At 35.3% G+C, this 22,343-nt stretch overlaps 1 protein-coding gene across 21 annotated transcripts in view; it reads left to right on the top strand.

The window, feature by feature from the left end:
- AHI1 (Abelson helper integration site 1) overlaps positions 1 to 22,343 on the top strand; it is a 188,393-nt gene that overhangs the window by 103,696 nt on the left and 62,354 nt on the right. Inside the window, exon 23 of one of the 21 annotated variants that reach the window (XR_004422651.1) lies at positions 21,162 to 21,265. The exons of the other annotated variants lie outside the window; for them this stretch is intronic. The gene's annotated coding sequence lies outside the window, so the exon portion shown is untranslated. The remainder of the gene's footprint in view (positions 1 to 21,161; positions 21,266 to 22,343) is intronic. 21 annotated transcript variants of the gene reach the window in all.

The raw sequence follows: 22,343 nt of genomic DNA, 5'->3' as shown, positions 1-22,343 counted from the left end.
ATACCCTCCCTTTTTGTCAGAAGTTATATCCCTTCAAGAAAGTTAACCTCATGTTTTCTAATTAAGAAAGAAAACCTTACTAATTTTTGCCAAGATTTAGGAAAATAAGATGCTGTATCAATTTTACAGGCACTTGTATGCTGTTATAGATGGAATGTTTTTTAATTTAAAAATACTTTTTGTACTTTTCATAAAGTAATGTAAATCTATATACAAAGTGATTTACACACTTTAAAATGAGTGTTGTTTTGTGCACTAGAATCAATTAGAGGAATGTTTTGTAATAGTGAAAGAAAGCCATTATGCTTCATCTTCTTACAGATTTCTGTGCTTTATTATTATAGAAGTGCAATCTTTTCTTTTATCCCTCTGTTACTACCAGACAACAAAAGGCATTTAACAATTTCAGTATCTATTTACTATGTTAAAAATAATTATAGAAGATGATATAGAAGGAAGATGATTCAATTTCCCTTTTAGTCTCTGAATATAATATTTGTATGAAATATGCATCACTTGCTAGTTCCCACTTGAAAGATTCGTAAGATAGACTAGAGTGTATCTTAGTCTTCACAAAGCATAATTTTATTTCTTGTCCCTTGTATACAATAACTCTTTCAGATACTCCATACAACTCATCATTTCCTGCTGTGAGAAAATTTTGGTAATATCTTTTTAAAGTAAATATTCAACTATATTTGAATTTTATTGATAAATAATATTTTCCTGAAGGGCAAATTGACTCCATTTTCTATTTGTAATAAAGCCATATGATTAATTCAGCATGTTTAATGACTTAATATTCGGGGCTCCAGAAAAGACTAGTGTTTGAGATATGACTCATCAAAATAATCATAAAAAAATACTTGACTGTAGTGTGTGTTGCAGTTATCCTTTAGTAGCCATAACATTATGTAAATTGTATTCTTTTATATTAAACAGTTGAAGATTAACAATATGAAAAATGAACGAACGTATTTGAATAATAGACTCATTGGATCATTTTGCATACTTTTGAAATTTCTGTAATTCCTATAGGCCTTCCTGTGGTACCAGTGTTTACATTTCTGCCTTTTTTTTTTTTTTTTAACATTCTGGAACTCAGAAAAGTGCAGCCTGGCAGATTTTTTTGACTTACCTTGTAGGCTGGTTGTAGATGTCCAGATTAATTAAATGATAAAATAATAAAACCAAATCTTCATGAAATCGTGAGAAATAATGGTGTAAACATTTACAGTAGTGCCCTAATGATCTCAATATGACTCCAGTGAATTAGGGACAATATCTCATAATAATGGCTTAAGTACCGTTGGTGTTTTGATTATGTTTTTCCATTTGGATTATTTGATGGTAGTTCCTAATATATTAATAACATTTCTACTCTGTGCAGTCAATAAGTTTTAATATACTTGTTTTATAAAGGCACTCCCTCAAACACTCATTAGTTTTCCTGGCTTTGAGTCGAACCAAGCTTCCTTTTTGATGTGTTGGGGGTTTTTTAAGCTTTTCTCCTCGGTCTCTTTATTACAAACTAAGCATAGTCTACTACCCCTCCCCCCTGCTTACTGACAGTTAACCTTGGCCCTTTCTCCATAACCTCTAAATGGAATCACAACTGTGTTCATTCCCCAATATCCTCTGGTCCCTGAAAGGTAAAGTCTGATTTTCGTACAAAATATAATTCTACATAATTTCCATTTTTGTACCCATGTGCCTTTATTTTCATTAAAGGGGTTAAGAGCTGAAAATATTTAGAGATAGAAGAAATAGGAAAAGTCTGTCTAAAAATTTAACAAGGTGGGATATTTGTGAGGTCCAACTTTGTACTATATTGGCCCTAAAAGGAGTCATATTTCTTGCATCTGAGAAAAGAAGAAAGGGAGTGGACTAGGATTTCAGAATGACTGAGGCTGGAGCCCTGAGTAACTTCTTGACCTTGTACCTAACCACCAATTTCCAGCTTCCTTCTCTACACATTATCACTCCCACTTCCCCCTTGCTCCAAGTACCACCATGAATGGCTTGGGTCTAGGCGAGTGCTAGATGCTAGCTACAACTTTCTCAAGTCTCTATAACAGGGAAAGATGTGTTTCTTGACATACCACGTTGGAATGAACTTTTAAGCAAATACATAGCTATAGAGGATAGTTTGATGGTATAGCACTGTAATGTGATGTAGTGTTCTTTAAGTAAATATAGGTTAGCCTGAGAACAAAACCAGCTCTGTACCTTTGTTTTATGTTTTTTCTCACTCTTTTTTAATTTGTTTATTTCCCTTTTTCTTTTTCATTTAGTATATGAACTTGAATTTTTTTCTTTGGAATTTTGTTTCTTTCTGATATAAATAATACCGTGTCTGTTTTTGAGATGCCCTTCATAGAAAGTAAAACAAATTTGCCCACATGGCATTATTCCCTCCATCAAAAAGGATCAGATCTTTCTTCTCATCTGGCTATAGACACTAATTTTTTTTTCATTCTGAGCTCTTAATGTACTTTATATTGAAGAGGACATTTTCAAGTTATTTTTTTCAAGAAATGTAAATTGAGAATCTACATGTTTTCAAATATCTCTCAGTTGTTTTTGCATAAGACAGCTTGCCAGGGTTTTTTTATTGTTTGGACAAAACCTTTTTTTCTCAAAACTGTGTGGAAATTGATCATCTTTTTGCCTTCTGACATTTAGTATTTTAGGAGAGACATTGGACATTAGTCTGATACTTATTCTTTTATTTAGGTAGCCTGATTTGCTTGTGCATGTATTATAGATTTTCTTTTGTTTTTTATGCCTAATGTCCTAGTTCAGATTTGATGGTTAAATGTGTGACTCTCTTTTCACTGATTTTTGTCCTGAATGGTATTCACTCAGTATTATAGGAAAAGCAAATAAGATATTAGACAATCATAATACTAGGTTACATGAAAATAATTAGCTTGTGCCACTTTAAGAACTAGTTGCTGCACCTGCTTATAGCCTATAGCAAGTTAAGGATAATATCAGACTCAGATTAGTCAGAGGTCATTGTCTAAACCTGAAAGACAGGTGTAAAAGTTAGTTAATAGTTAAGTTATCACAGGCTTGAGTCCCATATTTACTTTAAACGAAGGACTTATTTGCAAATCAAAGAGAAATAGCAACTAGTATAAGGAAGTCTTCCCCCCACAAGTTTGGTCTTTTCTTGTTTGAGGTTATTAGGCGAGGAACATAGTTAAAACATACCTGTCCTTTAATGTACACACACATGCACAGCAGTTTCCATAGCTTTTCTTACTGTCTAGTGGAATTAAAACAGGGTAAGCTCTGCCAAATATATAAAGAACGCTTTGTGATTTGCGGAGAATTGTTTTTGAATCTCTTCTAGTGAAACTGGTACAATGAAATTCAAATATCAATATTGCCTATTGTAATCACTGATTTTTGTGAAGTTTCTTTATTACAAACCTGTAACACTAATATTAGTCCTTTCTTCTTCTTTATTTTTTTAAATTAAATTTATTGGGGTGACAAGGGTTAGTAAAATTACATAGGTTTCAAGTGTACAATTCTAGAACACATCATCTATGTATCACATTATGCGTTCACCACCCAGAGTCAGTTCTCCTTCCATCCCCATATATTTGACCCTCTTTACTCTCTTCTACCACCCTCTTCCCCCCTTACCCTCTGGTAACCACTAAACTGTTGTCTGTGTCTGTGAGTTTTTGTTTATTTGTTTGTCTTGTTCCTTTGTTGCTTTCAGTTTTATATCCCACATATGAGTGAAATCATGTGGTTCTTGACTCTTTCTGTCTGACTTACTTTGCTTAGCATGATAATCTCAAGATCCGTCTGTGTTGTCACAAATGGCAGTATTTCATCTTTTCTTATGGCAGAATAGTACATGTTCCATTGTTTATAGATACCACATCTTCTTTATCCAATCTATTGAAGGACACTTTGGTTGTTTCCATGTCTTGGCCACTGTAAATAATGCTGCAGTGAACATCAGAGTACATATATCTTTAAGGATAAATGTTTTCAGGTTTTTTGGGTAGATACCCAGGAGAGGGATAGCTGAGTCATATGGTAATTCTATTCTTAATTTTTTGAGAAACCTCCACACTGCCTTCCATAGTGGGTCTTCTTATTTTATTTAATGATTCCACAACTCCTATTAATAAGAACAAATTTTCTTTTAACAAATGGATTTTTTGGCAATTTACAAAACTGCAGCTTGCATTTTCACAGAAGCCTGCACATCTACCATACAACAGGTTGAAACAAAATCCAGGCTGTCTCATCAGCATTGTACCAGTTATGAAACACTTTTGCCATTTGTCTAAGTATTGCATTATTATTAAGATTTAAATATCCTAGTTTGATTGGAAATTTAATATTGATTCATTATTCTTTCTCATTATAAGACCACGCTAATAAGCTATTAATTAATTCATTTTGTAGTTACACTTCTAGGTTTTCTAAGGATTTGATTGATGAATTTTTGTCACATAATTTTTCATCAGTAGTAAACTTTAAAGTGTTTTAGAGTATTTTATTATTCTGAAATTTATCTGAGATACTTGTGATGTTGCTTGCCCTTAACACTAAACTTATTCATAACTGTACTGGTCTGAATCATACAAATTTAATTTCATTCTGAGACTCTTGAATTTTATAAGTATACTTACTTACTCTACAACATTTTGAGTTGCTTTTGTTATTAGATTGTCATCATTATTTGACCTGCTCTGTAGGTTCACAAGGTTGCTACATATCGCATTATTACACATTAGCATAATTGTATGCATATATCTATGTAAAATATGTCTTTCACATTTTTACAAAATATTTGGGGCAGCTTGTTTATGGATAAATGTGTGAGTTTAAGTGAAATGCCTTTGATCCAAAGGAACACTTTATTTCCTCCAATCTGTAGAATTTTCCAGGAATTCATAGTATGTAGATTGGGGTGAATGTTTCCCTATAAAACTCATAAAATAGAACCTATGGCCAATCTCTTCCTGTAGATAATTGCAGGGTGGAGAGGGAACTAACTGATAAACTATAAGCTTTATAACTTAAGTCATAAAAGAATCTGTTTTCACTTATCAATAAAGTAGCAATTCAGAGCAATTCTGTTGAAATTCAAATATAAATGCTAAATAGGTTGTCCTTTAAGACCACTTCTGAGTTGTCCATAATATAACATTTTTCTAAGTATCTGCACATTATTTTTTTTTATCCAGACATTGTAAATTATGAAGCTTATGTTGATTTTTCCCATCAGCATACTCCACTGCCATTTTTCTTAGACTTTTTTCCCCTAATTTCCTTTTGACTTTGCTAAATTTTTCTACCTGGCAAACTTTTGAAAATCTGAAAGTTTTGTTATTGGAGGACTATAACATAACAGTGGAATAATCTGAATTTATTTTCTAAATTATCAGTAAACATTAGGAGTGTGCATAGGATAGTACAGTACCAAGCACCAAGTGGGTCTGGGAAAAGTAGAAATACAAAAAAACATAAAACAGGCTTTGTGTCTTTGAGTAGCTCTTGGTGTCATTAGAAAAGTGAACTGTAAACAGTTAGATCCGGATACATGAAATGGTTAAAAATTGAGAGCAAACAAAACAGGTACCATGTCCCCAAGGCCAGCTTGTGCGCAAGCACAGGGATGTGGGTTAGGCCTTGAGTGCTCTAGGAATTCCCAGGCCTGGAGTGGTTTGGGAAGGCTGTTTAGAGTAGGAAGGTACTACTGAATCATAAGGGAAGGATGGGAAAGTCCATCGGAGAAGGAAAATACAGAGGTGACAGATGGATGGATAGTTTGACTAAAGCAGAGAGAGAAGATTAGAAACGGTAATTTGGGCATGATTTATAAAGGTCATTGGATGTTAGGTAAAGAAATAAGACTTACTCAGTATAAGCAGTAGTAAAGCATTTGAGCAGGAGAATATGATCAAGGGGGTAATGTTTTTAAAAGGTTAAAATAAAAGCAGCTCATGAAATTGTAGGTGTGTGGAGATAGGAAGAAACTAAGTGAGTTGTAAAGCTGCCATAATCCATATTTGAGGTGATAAGGATCTGAAGAAGGAAAGGGCAATGGAAATGGAAAGAGAGAGATGCTTCTGAGAAAGATTTGGAGATCAGAACTGATAATAGGAACTCAAAAGAAAAGTACTAAAAGATGATTCCAAGACTGCAGATATAGGTTACTGAGAGAATGATGACTCAATTAACAGGTTGTTTTTAAAACACAGGAATGAAGGGTGATTTTTCAGAGAGTAATAGATTCAGCTTTAGCTGTGTTGAGCCCATGAACAAGTTGAAATGTTCAGCAGAGAACTGAGAATATAGGCCTGGATCTCAAAAAAGAGAAGTTTGAAGATCTAAATTTGTTGTGCTTGAGAGAGCCACACTCTTCAGCTCTGGCATCTGGAAGGGAGACCCAGTAGTCAGAAGGCTCAGGCTTCAGCTGTGGGAAGTCACAGGGGCAGATTCTTCACAACAGGGGTCTTGAAAGGCCCCATCAAGGAAGGAGGCAGAGATCCGGTCTTTAGAAAAAGTTGAATCATGAACGGGTCTCCGCCTACTCACCTCCCATATCTGTTCTCGATGGAGCTCTTTATCCAAAGCCTAAATATGATCATGTGTTAAAGATCCTGTGATGGACTCCCATCTCCTACCAGTTGACAATAAAGTATTGAGCATGTCATTTGAAACCCTTCAGCTACCTTTCTAAATTTATTTCCCGCTTTTCCCCAATACTCACTCCGGCCACTCTGAGCTACTTTCAGCCCCATAAACGTATCTGGGTCTCTCACACTGAGAAGTAATGTTAGAAGAAGTGTTAAGAACACTGAGTCCAGAACCAAATTCCCTGGCTTGGGTTCCTGGTTCAGCCACTTTTGCTCCAAGTTTCTTGACCTCTTTGTGCTTTAGTGTCCTCCTCTGTAAGAGTGGGTGATCACACTTACCTCAGGGATCGCTGTGAGGTGATCACACTTACCTCAGGGATCGCTGTGAAGAATAAATGAGTTAAGACACACTACCCCACTCAGTAGATTTCTGTGTACCAGATACTGAATATTATTTAATCACGAGAGATGGCCAGATAATGAGGATAAGAACATATCCGAAGCCTGAGAAGATTCTCAGGTCAAGAATCAAATGGAGGACCCCAAGGTCCCAGCTAGGTGAGGGATGTCAGGAACCAGGAAATCTGATAAAGATTGCCATAACGCGGTCTGCCTGTGTCTTGACCAACCTCCTTTCTTTTTCTCTTTTCATTTTTTAAAGTTTGTTTTCTTATGTATTTATTTATTTATTGCATATCCTGACTCTGGCTTGGAGTCAGCGCAGAAGTTCAGTTACACCAGGATAACAGCACAAACTGGGACCATCCTGGCCAATCCTAAATGTGTGATCACTTTATTCATCAGTTCATTAAGTCATAACAGCCAGGGAGATCTTTTTGAAATGGAATTCAGAATGGGTGATCCTCCTGCATAACACTCTTCAGTAACGTCTCCTACCATTTGGAATAAAACCCAAACCCTTTCCTGGCGCCTGTTGGACCGTCATGATGTGGTCGCTGCCTACCTCTTCAGCATCACCTTAGGACGCTCTCCACTGAGTTTTTTTTTAATACAACCAAGCTTTCGCTTACTCACACATAGGCTTTTGAACATTTGGCTTCACTGCCAGTAATATTTGCACCCTTTTGCGTAACAGGCTTTTTCTTTGTGTGTGTTACATGCTACTGAGTTGGCTCCAACGCTGGTGACCACAGTATCCTGTCCTCTCAGCCCCGCTCAGCTCCATAGACTCTTGCCTCTGGCTGCATTTATGGAGTCAGTCCATCTCATGTGTGGTCTTCCTCTTTTTCTGCTGCCTTCTCTTTTCCCAGCATTATTACCTTTGCCAAAGCACCCTGCCTTCTCATGATGGGCCCGAAGTAGGACAGCTTCTGTTCTGTCATTTTTGCCTCCACTGATATTTCAGGCTTAATTTGCTCTAGGACCCACTTGTTCATCTTTCTGAGGGTCCAGGGTATCTGTAGAGCTCTCCTCTAACACCATATTTCAAATGAATCAGTTTTTTTTTTTTCCTGTCAACCTTCTTCACTGTCCAGCTTTCGCATTCGTACACAGTAATTGTACAAGCGTGTGGATGATCTTAGCCTTGGTCTCTAATGACACATCTTTGCTCTTGGTGATCTTTCCTAATTCTTTTTCTTTAGAGCCCAGTAAATGTCAACTTTTCAAAGGATCTTCTTTCACCACCCCTTACTTAGTCGTTAGCATTACACCTTGTTTTTTTCCTTCTTAATACTTATCCCAATTTGCAATTTTTTCTTCAGTTGTTTTGTTGTTTATTACCTGTTTTCCTCAATAGGATGTAAGTTCCATGAAAGCAGGGACCATGTCTGTCTTATTCACTACTGCTTGTAGACTGTCAGTAGATACTACTTAAATGAATAAATGAATATACGCTGAAACTATAGAAATAAGTAAGAGCAAAGAGCCAGGCTGGATTTGGAAGAAGAGAGAAGAGAGACAGGAGATCAGGAATAGTGTAGCATCTTGGAAGCCAAGGGGGGATAGAAACGGAGGGAGTTTCTGTGATATCTATCATAGGTAGCCAGAAATGTGTGGGAACATAGGAACACGTCCCTATAAAGGAAGCTAGGTGGTTACATTAGGAGGCATGATGACCTAGCAATTCAGGCAACCTGTCATGAGAGCAGGATGGAAAATAGAACAGCAATTTACATAGCTTAGCCTTGTGTGTGTATTGCTGACTAATTTCACAAAAGAAGGTAACATTTTCCAAAAAGGGCAGCCTTGATATAAATCTATTGTATAGAATATAAATTAAATGTTTCCTTTTTCCATGTTCTTCAAAAGTGAAAAATTGAATTTGGTATTTATACAACAGTATTACATTCAAAATAAACATTTCTCAGATAGAAGGACAGATCCAGCAACTTAAATAGAGCAGGAGAAAGATGCAGACTGGATTTTATCATTTGACAGAGGAATAGAGCAAGGCAGTTGTGGCAGGGTCCTTTACCAAGGACTTAAAACTTTTCTAGTTAGTAAAATGAGGAAGGTTGAAGAAGTTGATCTTTTAAGTCCATTTTTGGGTCTAAAGTTCTGTGAATGTTTTTAAACTGCTCTTACTCTTCCAGGAGAACATACTGAAGCAGAAAATCTAAGCAAATCTCTGATAGTCATCCCTGAATGCTTGCTCAAATCATTTCTCTTTCTTCCTTTTCTCAGGATTCAGTTATAATTCACTTCCATATATTATACACATGGTAGTTATGTCCACCAAATCAACTCACAAATGCCCATCGCTGCCATTGTTAATGAAAATACTTGTATTTTTTAAAATAAGATTTGGTGATGACTTGAAATTTTCCTGCCACTCAATATAAAACTTAATCCCTTTAAGGAAGCATTAAATTCTACAGCGGAAACTGACACTTGAATTGATCATGCCATAAAACGAAGAAACCAGTTATTTAGAAAAGAAAAAAATTAACACTCATTATCTTACGAAATATTATTTTCCATTTCGGGAGAGACTTTATCAAAGTTATTAAAGTAGTGTTCTGTTCTTCCTGCCTAGATGAACATCTACCATCTGCCACACTGATGTCCTGTAGATTTTTTCTTTTGCCCTGGTAAACATATATGAGTTCACCCAGTTTCTTCTTTCTGTCACGCTCTTTATCCTGCCATCATCTCAGTGTCCCTGAGATTAGTCTTTGGCAGAGATGGCAGTATAGCAGTGAGTAACACAAACACCTCTTGGTACAACCACATAATTGGGTCACAGATTAGTTTAATGCGTAAAGGTTGAGATCAATTCCTGTAGGAAATGAAATTTCTTGTCTGTTTTTAATGAAACTTCATAGTTTTTTGTCACTATATCTCTGCCTGGTCATATCTTACTTATAAAGCAACATGAGCAGACTTCTCTGAGGGCATTTTTTGGATCCAAAACTTCCTTTGCCAAACCTAGAAATAAATTTTTGCTTTCAGAAATGGAGTTGAAGTTAGTAGATCTACATTTGGTTTGGAAAATATGGTCATATTTATAATTGTGGGTGTTCTACAGAAATATTTTACTACAAAACATCATTTCTCTATAATACCTTGAAGAACTTTAAGAACTGAATAATTATACCTGACACTTATTGGGCATGTGTTATGTACCAGGCACTGTACAAAGTGTTTTATGTAGGTTATCTCACTTGAATTTCATAATAATTCTATGAGATAAAAGTATTATGATTATCATCATTTCTCTGTAGGGAAACTGAAACACAAAAGGTCTGTAAGGGTCTCCTAGAAACATCTAAATTGAACGTGTTATTGCACTGTGGTAGGTGAGCCAACAATATTAGCTCCCTAAAAGCAGCATCAGTTTATGTGAATAAAGCACTAAACTGTAATGACAGTGGCACAAGGCAGATCCTGTGGAAATCGGGAGCAGCTCAGAAAATATTAACAGTAATTAACACTTATAAAAGCAATTTATAGTTTTAAAAGCTCTGCTATGTACAGTGTATTTTCTCATTTGATTTTTGTATCCACTATGAACTTGCAGTGGAATTAGGCATGGGGTGGTAATGGAAATGCTGACCAGAATGACAGATAGAAAGGGTCAGGAAGGCCTTGATTTGAGGAGGGGACATAGCCCAATGCAGATTCCTCCCTCTTAATAAATCTTTCATGTAAGTTATGTAAGAAAGCCAATTTTCAATTTTTTTTCTTGGAAAATAATCCCACCACCCACCAAGAAGTTTTCCTCAGATATGATTGGAGGTTAGTGGATAGAGTCTTAGTAGATTTCACAGGAGTAATGGCACTTCAATTCTAATAGCTGTGGGCTGAGTTAAAGACACGTAAGTAGCAGAGAGTAATCTGGATGTGAGAAGGGGGTCTTGGGGTTTGGTGGGAAGAAAGAGACCCAGAAGCTGTGGTTTTTCTAGTGCACTGGCAGAGTCACCTGTGACCTTGAGAAAGGAAATTACAAACACCTGCTCTGCTTCAAACTATGCTACCCACATGCCACAGACAGCTGTTTGAAGAACAGGAGTGAAGGAATGAGAAGGTAATTTTGAGTATCACCCAAGAACGAGGTGACTGGCTTTCTCCCTTCTTCCTGGAGACCTACTGGTAAAGCTCGTTGTGCACCCTGAAGTTTCAGTTGACACCTACGTATGAAGGACTCCTCAGCTGATATTTCTAATCTTAATTATTCTTTCCTTTCTCCATTCTACTACAGAAATCTTTATAAGTACTTAGGCTGTTAACCATTTGGTAACCTAACAAACTTAAACAGGAATACAGCTCAATAAATTTGCTGTGTTCCCCAGGCCTTGATCAGGCCTTCCCACTTTAATTTTCTATCACTGATACTATCAGCTGCTTAGTTCTTACCAAGAAAACCTTGGTAATATATTAAGCATATCTATTTCCCTTATGTATTGCTTTCTCCTTGCACTATATTTCCATTTCCATAGCCAGAATCAAGGTTCTCCTTGATTCAGCTCTGACATGGAGAGCTGTGGTCTCCTTTCTATTTTTGCTTGTATATGTTGCTTTATTCCCCATAACCATAATTTCTATGATGTTATTTTTAATAGCTATTTTTAGATATAACACACCCTTTAAAGTCTACAATTCATTAGGTTTTAATATATTCACAGAGTTTTGCAACCATCACCACTCTCTAATTTTAAAACATATGTAATATTACCAAAGAAAGGAATCCCATACTCATTAGTAGTCGCCCCCACCCCCATTGCCCTCTCTCCCTAGTCCCTGGCAAACACTGAACTGCTTTCTGTCAATGGATTTGCCTATTCCCAATATATAAACGCAGTCATATCACATCTGACCTTTTGTATTTGGCGTCTTTCTCTTACCATAGTATTTTCAAGGCTCTTCCATGTTATAGCAAGCATCAAAATTTCATTCCTTTTTATGGCTGAATAATATTCTATTATATGGATTTACCACATCTTATTGATGCATTAATCCATTGATGAGCATTGAGTTGCTTCCATTTTTAGTTGTTATGAATAATGTTATATGAACATTAACATACCAGATTTTGTGTGAACAGTTTTCAGTTCTCTTGCATATATATTTAGTAGCGGAATTGCTGCGTCATATGTTACCTCTATGTTTTACATTTTGAGGAACTGCCAAAATGTTCTGCATAGTGGCTCTCAACCATTTTACAATTGCACCAGCCATGTATGAGGGTTTCAATTTCTCCACCACCTCATCCTCACTTGTTACTGCCTTGTCACTTGTTATCATAGCCATCACAGTGGGTAGAAAGTGGTGTCTTGTAATTTTTGATTTTCATTTCTTTAATTACTAAAGATGTGATCATCTTTTGAAATGCTGTTTGTATATCTTCTTTGAAGAATCTTTTCAAATCCTTTGCAATTTTCTAACTGGGAAAATTATTATATTTTACTATATAATTATATAAACCAGATATAATTTTAAAATATATGTTATATATATAGATGTATATGTATGTATTGATTCATAGAGTTTATTATGCCAAATGTAGAAATAAGTTTCTGATTTTAGAAACAAAGCTGAAGTTAACAGATCTATTAGGATGGAAATAAATTGCAAATAGAAAAAGAATAGAGAAAATTAATGACATCAAAAATTGGTTTTTTGAAAGATCAAGAAAATTAACAAAACTTTAGGCTGATCCAAGGAGGGGAAGTAGACAACACTCAAATTAGTAAAATCAGGAATGATAAAGGAGATACCACTACTGGCCTTAGAGAAATAAAAAGGACATCAAGGGAGTGTTGTTATTAACTGTACGTTAACAAATTAAGTAACCTAGATGAAAGGGACATATTCCTAGAAAGACACAACTTAAGACTGATTGAAGAAGAAAAAAGAAAATTAAATAGACCTGTAAAAGTAAAGAGATTGAATTAGCAATCAAAAAACTTCCCACAAAGAAAAGTCCAGGCACAGAATGCATCATTTGTGAATTGTACCAGATCTTTAAAAAAGAAATAACATCAGTCTTTTATAAAATCTTCCAAAAATTCAAAGCAATATGAACATTTTTCAACTCATTTTATGGAGTCGGTATTGCCATGATCCCAATACTAGTCAAGAACACTACAGACCAGAGTCTCTTATGAAGATTGATATAAAAACATCAACAAAATACTAGTTAACAGAATCTACAAATATAAAAAGTATTATACACCATGACCAAGCAGGATTTGTCCCAGGAATGACAAACTGGTGTAGCATATGCAAATCAATGTAATAGATCTTATTAATAGCAATAAGGGCAAAACCCACACAGTAATCTCAATAGATACAGGAAAGGCATTTAACAAAATCCACCATCCATTGTATAGCCTTTATCAGGTTGAGGAAGTTCCGTTGTGTTCTTACTCTGTTGAGTGTTTTTATCAGGAAACGATCATCATTTTTTTCTTCATTTTTTTCTTTCTGTTCCTCAGACTAGATAATCTCAATTAACTTATCTTAAAACTTCACTTATTCTTTAATCTGCCAATTCAAATCTACTGTTCAGCCTCTTTAGTTAATATTATATTTTTCAGCTCCAGAATTTCTGTTTATTTTTTTCAATAATTTTTATCTTTTTATTGGTATTTTGTATTTCCTGAGATATCATTTTCATACTTTCTCTTAATTCTTTAGAGGTGGTTTCCTTTAGGTCTTTGTATATTTTATATATAGGTAGAGCTATCTCTATATAGATATATATATGTAGATATATATTTGTGTGTATATATATCTACATAGAGATATTTCTACATATATACATATATATATATATACCTATATATATATATATATAGAGAGAGAGAGAGAGAGAAATGTATACACATTATAAGAAAGGAAAATGGTATTAAAATTGTGATACTCAATATATACCGATAACAAAAGATGAATACATGTCACGTTTGACTTGTGCAATTACAAGAGGTGCTCAAAGTGGTTACCGTCAGCATCCAGACACTTCTGATTACAGCAAACTACTGCTTGAGCAACATTGACCAAAGTGTCCACTTACATACATTTTTTTGGTACCCCCAGTGTGTGTGTGTGTGTGTATGTGTGTGTGTGTGTGTACTTTCACACTAATTTAACATCTTTGTCTTATAAGCCCAGATTTCCCAGGGACAATTTTTATTGACTTTGATTCCTGTGTAGTGTTATACTTTGCTGTTTATTTATGTATCTTGTAATTTTTTGTTGGTAACTTGACATTTGAGATAATATAATGTGGCAAACCTAGAAATCAGATTCTCTACCCTCACCCTTCCATGGTTTGTCATTTTTGTTATTGTTACTGTTAATATGTGTATTTAGTTAGTGACTTTCCTGGAATAATTCTATAAAGTCTGTATTTTTTGTGATGTGTAACTAACTAGTGAAGTGTCCGCTTGGTTAGTGTAGTGGTCAGCTAATGATTAGACAGGTTTCTTTAAATGCCCGAATCCAAATCCTGCAGCCTTTTCCAAGGGGCTCTGTATGTATGTCAGGACATATTTCCAGTGCTTCAATAGGCAGTTCAAAACTACATTGCATAGACTTCACTTTTTGTTTGCCCAGACTGTAAAAGTCAGTCAGAGGGAAAGACGCCAGCCTTCTCTGGTCTCCCTGGGCACACACGTCCTGCACATGCGTGGCCCTTTAGATTTCCAGGACTGTGTTGGAGCTTTTCAGAGTACCCTGTAGACATATCACTTCCCAGTTTTTCTTTTTAATGTTTTGATCATCCCCTTATTTGTCCTAACTTGTATCACCACCTAAGTTGCAACTGATTATTTTTAACAAATGCCCTAGGGATATCGCTGTTCACACAGCTGGCTCTGAGTCACATCACATAAAGACAAGCCCTGAGAATGGAGCTTTTCAGGCGCTGCTACATAGGCCATATAGTGGCACTTCTCTGGACATGGGGATTTGGAGGCACTCTGACCTGTTCCGCCCTCTCCTGTGATGGCTGGCCTGCTAGTTTTCAGAGTTACTGTAGTTGTGAGTCTGTTGCTTTCTAAGGCTGCCATGGAGCTGGCAAGAAAGTAACGGGAATAGGACAGGTTAAAACTCCACAGACCTTGTTGTGTTTACCAAGATTCAACTGTTTTTCTTAAATTCCTCCTTGGATTGTTGCAATCCTTTGGCTAATTGTCAGAGTTCCTAGAAAGTTGATTATAACAATTTTTTCCAATGTTCTTGCTTTTATGAAAGAGCCAATTTTCACTAATTTCCCATTCTAGAAGTGCTTTCCCTCTACTAATCTGTCCTTAAGCTCAGAATTTTCCATTTACTTCTTAAAAATTCTATTTGCTGATTTCTGTTTTGCCATTTGAAATGCTGTTTGTTAGTTTTAGAGCCTCCTGTTGAACTGTCTGCATCTCCATATGTATGACAATTAGAATTATATGTCAAACCAGGGACATTTTCCATTAAGCTTCTTTCTTCATTATCCTTCTACTAATTCTTCTCTTCTTCCCTGCTAGCCCACATGCTCACTCGCGTGGACATGAGCTTCTCCTCAAATATTTGGATTGACTGTATTGCATTTGGATGCCCCTAGTCGTTCACAGAATGTGAAAGCATTCACAAGACTCAGAAACATGAGAAAGCAAGGAAAGGCTTTATTAAAGTCAGGCAACAAGGAAGCTAGTGGCAGTGTCTAGAGAAGACGGCTGCCCCGTGCCTTAGGTTAGCTTTCTTATATAGGAGAGAGTGGGTAATTTTCTTACAGCAAAAGATGTGATATACATTTGACAATAGACTGAGGTCATTTGATGGACATGTGCAGGTTATATAACACGTTTCTTTCTGTGCATATTCTTATCCAGAAAAACCCATGGGGGTGGGGCAAGCTATAATGTTCTTTTTATTCTAATTGTATTATAATGAGGATGGAGTTCACAGTATGGGCAGGCTCCAGCAGTCTAATTCCACTTGGGGTTTTATCTCCCTTTTCTAGGGGTGTTTCGACAAAAACATTTATCCCTAAGGGCTGAGGCTGGGCTATCCCCAAGAGGGGATGGGGCGGTGCAAAGTTCTGATCAAATCACCTTCCGCTAATCCGCCTTGGACTCACTTTTTGTTAACTCTCTTTCTGCCTCATCATTGATGTTAGAATCAGAAATAGACAAGCCTCAGTGTTTAAATAGAAGAGCAGTTAAATATTGATGTCTGGCCATCAGCAACCTAAAAAGCTTTCCTCTTTCTATTTATTACTCAAGATCCCTTCACAAAATCTTTCCAGATTATTTCTGCCTGTAGTCATTTCAGTAATTTCCTCCACCCTTAAATATAAACGGCAATGAGCAAATGCATACACGTGTTAATATACATGTATAAGCTGTCATCTTAGCCCATTTCAATTTCCCAGTTTGGTGGGCTCAACAAATCGTGCCTGAAAAACTAATACGAAGAAAAATGCTTTAATGGTTGTCTTCAGGTGCCTTCTTTAATGGAAATATTAAGTTTGTAAGACCCTTCTTTTGCCATAATCCTAAAGAAAGTCGCAGGCAGTGAACCAAGCAGCCTTGTATTTTACTTAATTCCGCGAAGGCCTGTAACTTCAAACTTAAATACGTATGTAAGTTTAGAGATTAAAAGCATAGGCTTAGGAGAAAAGCAGACCTGCTAACCATCTAGAATCTGCCAAACTGTATGATTTAGACAAATAATAATTATTTTAATTTATAATTAAAGAAACAAGGCACATGTTAAATACTAAATACGGTAGATATAAATTTGTGTGTGTGCACAAATATACATGTACTATATATGGTGTAAAATACATAGTGTATGTAATGTATAAGTATATATTATACATAATAAAGCACATATATATGCTGTATAGTGTAAAATATGCATAAATGCTTAGCACATCCCTGGCACATAGTAAGCATTAATTATATGGTAAATACATATATTTCTCGATATATCTAGACAGATCCACAGACATATCTATAGCATAGTAGATTATTAAATAATAACCATAGATGTATATTGATGCTGAAAAAAACCCAGACTGAGGTTTACATACTTGTTTTAGAACCAGTGAATTTTAAAACCTTATTTCAATAAAACTAAAACATTTAAATGAGATGTTTTTAAATAAAATATTTCATAAAACAGATCATTATAAATATATTTATGCTAAACATTTATAATATTTTTAAGTATATAATATTTAAAACAATATATTTTTCTTAATTATATCCTGAGCATCTTCAGGTCACAAACTGTATGCTCTATTTCTTTGTATTTTCCATGCTATGTGTTCAGCGCCATATATTTAGCACACACTTGAGATTTTTATTATATGAGTCATATGAATGGTATTCATCTTTTTAGAAATTGTTTATGATTTTAATGAATTCTGTTAATAAATTTAGCAAATGTCCTTAGTAGTGCTCTTAAGTAGTTCTCAAGAGTTTCTGTACAGATTGTCTCAAAATATCAAGGACTATGACTCTTTGCACTTACTGCTCAGGAATTCCTGAAGATGCCATTCATTAAGCATCAAAAAGAGATTTAATTTCATTCTCAAGACAGACCTCGTTATTTTTAAGTAATAGCTATTATATCTGTTATCTATATTTTAGCACAGAAAAGTAGACCCATACCTCACCCCAAAAGAGAATAATGAAAATTCTAACTCATTTAGACATTTTTGAATTCCTATAGGTGCCTGTTCAAATTTAGAAAGGGCTTTACTGAAGTAGTTTTGCAGTGGCACATACAGGTCTGTCTATTGGAAAACCCTTTCATAACTTATTTCTCTATATATGTGTTTGTTTTTAAGTTTTTTTTAATATTTATGTATTCATGTGTTTATATCCTTAACAAACTTAAATTAACAAATTTTTTTCACTTTAATATTTACAAATTTGTATGTTTATATGTTTTTTAAAAAAATTGTACTGCCTCTCACACTTGTGGCTGTGGAAACGACCTGGCCAGTGAAGTAGCATCTGGTAAATAAAACCAAGTAATAAATACAGTAGGGTAAAGAGTATTTCATTTATCATAAGGGATACATTGTTATATATAATCTGTATAAGTCACTGCTTTCAACTATGGAGTATAAAATGTATAACTACCTAAAATTGTGAATAATATGCTATTTGCACACTTGATTTTATTTTTGTTTAAAAACATTGTATCTAGTTTTTTTTTACTAGTAATTTTAAATTTACTCATAGCTCATGGTTCATTAAGGGAATTTAAAGAAATTATACTTTTCTAAAGTAATTCATAAATAAATGATTTTAATATTCAATATCAGTATGCATCCTGGTACTCTTTATTGGCAAACAGAAGTAGAGAAACAGAAGAGTAACGTGTACAAATACTAAAGGTATCCCTCTTTAGAAAAGGGCCACCAGACTAAAAACAATGAAGCATCCAATAAAATGGAAGCTCCCTGAGGGCAGAGGTTTTTGTCTCTGAGGCTCACTGCTATCTCCCCAGACTGTTAGAGTAGGCTGAGACACAATGGATACATAATAATTAGTGCTGGATAAATGGATTTAATCTTTCAGTTTTTCTTGTTTTTCTATTTTAAAAATGTAGTTAATACTTAAGAGGTTGTAGGGAAACCTAAGAAATGTTTATTATGACTGCTAGTTGCAGTTTGAGCATGAGCTTGTTGAAAAAATGAAGTGGATGTTAAATTACTCAAATCTAGAGCTAATCAGCATTTCAGTGAGACAAGAGGGAAACTAAGAAAGGTAAGTAAAACTAGTAGGAAAGGAGGAACGGGTTTACTGTTTTTTAAGTTTTACCAGTAACAATTTGTTACTTGGCTGTATATTTTAAATTATGTTTCTTACCCACTCAACTGTGTCACTTGGTACATGCAGCAAATAAGTATGCATGTTTTACAAAGTATAATAGTTCACTGAAATAAAGTATTAACTAAACTTGAGGTGTGTCAGAATCACCTGGAAGACTTGGTCAAACTCAGAGTGCTGGGCCCATCCCCACAATATATGATTTCAGTTGGTCTGGAATTGGGCCCAAGAATTTGCATTTCTAACAAGTTTCCAGGTGATGTTGGCTGGTCTGGAGACCACACTTTGAGAACTCAAATGTAAGCCAGCGATTCATAGTTCTCCCTGTGCTACTCCTCCCAAGAAGGAAAATTAAAGCTACACAATCATTTCTCTTTGCTAATTAAAAAAAAAAAAAAATCTGCAATCCAGTCTATAACACTCTGCATCATTCTCTTGAATTTTTTAGAAAGACACATTTTAGAAACCAATCAATAGATACATTTTAGAAACCAATAAAAAGATACATTTTACAGCCTTTTTCAATGAAACCTAACAATTCACCATAACAATTTTCGTGGAATGTAAATTGTGATTTCTGTAAGAAAAGGTTTCATTGATACCAATCACAATACAAAACGAGTAGCTTCTTTGTGAAGTGCAAAGGTTAAGTCTTTGCTATTTGTGGGGGAAAAAAAACTGTTTCCACAGTGTAAATTCAGGAGTAATGCTTTATCATTGTTGTTTTAATTATTACTACAACTCTTTTCCTATGTAGTGTTACAGCAATCAAACTAGTTTTTTCAATTCAGTGTAATAAATAATACAGCCACAGTATTATCCAGTTGATTAATATTTTGAATATACTTGAAAATTTATGAGTGCTGTTCTTTTGGAATAGTTATTTGAGTAGCTGGTATGGTAGAATTTTAAAGCTGGAAGAAGGTATGCCAGATTATCTTCTGGTCCAAACCTCTTAGTTTACGGATGTTCAATTTGAGTGTTCTGTGATATATTTTAGCCTTGGAGGCCCAGACAGGACTGGAAACGCACTGTCTTGATTCCTAGTTTAGTATTCTGTCCATTGCCCTTGGTAGTTACTTGACTAAAAAGTATTTGGAATAAAATACTCGTATTTTCAAATATTTATTTGATGAAGTGTTTAAGATTCACATATACTAGCATTATATGGCAGGATAGGAACACATACTGTGTTTCCCCAAAAGTAAGACCTCGCCGGACCATCAGCTCCAATGCGTCTTTAATACAAGACCCGGTCTTATTTTACTATAAGATAATAAATAATATAAATTTACTTATTTTACTATTTTACTTATTTTACCCGGTCTTACAGTAAAATAAGACCGGGTCTTATATTAATTTTTGCTCCAAAAGATGCATTAGAGCTGATTGTCCAGCTGGGTCTTATTTTCGGGGAAACACGGTAGTTTGTCTGGTACAGAGACAATAAACTTTGTGCAATTATTTACTTTCTTTATCTCTGTTTTCTTAATCTATTATCTAGATAAGATCAGTAAAAAATAACAGAACCTTGGTTTCTTTTTTACAAATATCTTTAGGGTTGTCTTACATACGTAGTATTCATGGAAATAATCATAAGAGACTATATATATTTCTACCACATGATGCTAGAAATAGAGCAGCATGTTTCTTTATTCCTCTCGTGAAATAAAATATAACCTCAATGTCACTATTATCAATCGTAAAGAAGCCATTTGAATATTTAATAATGTACTTCTGTACAATTCAGGATTTATTGTTAAATTTGGTTTTCTACTAACTTTTTTTGTCTGCTCTTTTTTCTATTTTAATAATAAAGGCCAAATATTATTTTATTGACATTATGGAGAAATGAGGCTTTCGTAAATCTTATTTTATGACAGTTGTTAAATAATTACTGGCTGGGGGGCAACCAGCAGACACAGCGGGGGCGTAGGCTGGGACGATGCCCGGAGGCAGCCCGGCAGCAGCAGGACTCACAGCCACGGGCACTGACGTTGTAGAGAATGGTTGGTGACAGGACAGTGGGCAAGATGCGCCCACTCCTGAGCTAGGCCAGTGGCCCCTCTTAGAAGAGTAAGTGCCCACCATCTTCGACCACATCATCTTAGGGAGCAAGCGGTACCTCCCGGGACTCGATGGCACCGCTGGACAAGAGAATTGTGATCAGACAGGAAGACTGTGATTTCCTGAGACCTTTGTCTTCTCTAGTTATTGATGTCTTCCTTATATGCCTCATTTCACAACGTGTAAGAAGTGGGTACCAAAAGTTAAGTAATGTGCACTAAATGTACCCTTTTTATTACAGGGAACTTAGATTGATCTCTGAGGTGCCCCCAAAACTTTAGCAAGACTGAATGACATGTAGAAAAACCTGTTTGTGTGGAATAAGGACAGAAACTAGCAAAAGAGGTAGCAGCATGCTGCTTTGTGCAATGTTTACCTTTAACCCAAAAGGGATTAAAGACTGTATTGGATGAGGCTGTCAGAGCCATTTCAACTCCCAGGAAACATGGGGGGAGGGGAGAATTGGATCAAGATGTATAAAATACTGTTTGATTACGTGAAAAATACCTTCAGTCGCCAAGGAAATGGTCCATTTTTCTCAGAAAGCATACAAATTGCCTCAACTATACCCCGACCTCTTATGGATAATGAAGCAGATTAAAACTTGAAAGAAGAAGGAAAAAAACAAAAACCGTCCTCAGAATTCTATAAAATTAGTTAAGACTGTTTCCTAAAGGTCCAAGAAGTAGCAAACAACATCTGAAGCCACAATCTATTATAAACACTATATTTCAACTAGAAGGTACAATCTCTCAGGATTATCATAGTTTAAACAGCTACAGTCATGTTGTAACTATGGAACAAACCATGCTGTAAATGGAACTGCCTGGGTTAGACCAGATACATTTCTGCACAATCACTATGGAATCTGCACAAAGATACATCTTCTCCCTTTGCTCCAATTAATTGTTCTTATATGTAGGTAGCTTTCTACTTCACTATATTCAGAGTGGTGAAATAACAAGGCTAGCCACATAGCCAAAGGAAATGGGCCATTCCTGAGGAGAAAATGGATGAGAACGAAAAGAACAAATGTTTTATTATTACTTGAACACCAGTTAAATGTAACTTAAATATATCTATCTTAAATCTTACTGTGCTTTCTTAAAGAATGCCAAAAGTGTAAGTTCATAACTACATTTATGAACACAACAGTGTTACACATTTTAGTTAATGTACACTAAACTGTAACAAGGCTTCTGGCTTGTAGTAATTACTAAGATGTTACTTTTTATTTAACCTTATATTAATTGGTAGTAATCTTGCCAATAACTGTAAGTCTTTGGCTGAGTACTGATCTGAACATACATGGGGCAAAATTCTGTAAGGAAAGAGCCATTCAGAAGTAGAAGGCTGCAGAACAGAATGGGAATAATTCACACTCCTGACAGCCAGAATGGAAAAACCTCCCAGTCTGTGGTGC

This window comes from Rhinolophus ferrumequinum, chromosome 3, assembly GCF_004115265.2.
Source record: "Rhinolophus ferrumequinum isolate MPI-CBG mRhiFer1 chromosome 3, mRhiFer1_v1.p, whole genome shotgun sequence".
Classification (NCBI taxonomy): domain Eukaryota; kingdom Metazoa; phylum Chordata; class Mammalia; order Chiroptera; family Rhinolophidae; genus Rhinolophus; species Rhinolophus ferrumequinum.
This window is presented reverse-complemented; position numbering and strand designations above follow the sequence as displayed.